The sequence below is a fragment of the Microcebus murinus genome, chromosome 22 (genome assembly GCF_040939455.1).
Source record: "Microcebus murinus isolate Inina chromosome 22, M.murinus_Inina_mat1.0, whole genome shotgun sequence".
Lineage (NCBI taxonomy): Eukaryota > Metazoa > Chordata > Mammalia > Primates > Cheirogaleidae > Microcebus > Microcebus murinus.
The window spans coordinates 14,829,817-14,830,146 of record NC_134125.1 but is presented as its reverse complement, the minus strand read 5'-3'; positions in this window follow the sequence as shown (position 1 = coordinate 14,830,146).

The following is a 330-nucleotide window of genomic DNA, read 5'->3' as shown; positions in this document are numbered from 1 at the left end:
CTTAGAGTGATCTGAGTGCCGCCTCCCTGTCAATGCCAAACCTTAATGAAACATTTGAAATAAACACCCTCCTCCTGCCTGTGTCCCCAGGACATGTTCCTTCACCCCAGTGTCAAGACCCCAGGAAGTGTGACACAGCACTTGCAGACTAGGTTTCATGAACAAGGGTCTTCTGCAAGGAGGAGTAGAAGAAGCTCAAGGTCAAGGTGAAAGTCTGGCTTCATCCTTCATCGTGAGACTTTCATCAGAGCAGGGACAGCAGGGACATGGGGTGTGTGGGCGTGTGGGTGGAGCCCGGCTGCCCTCCCTAGGCCCCAGGCCTGCCTCAGC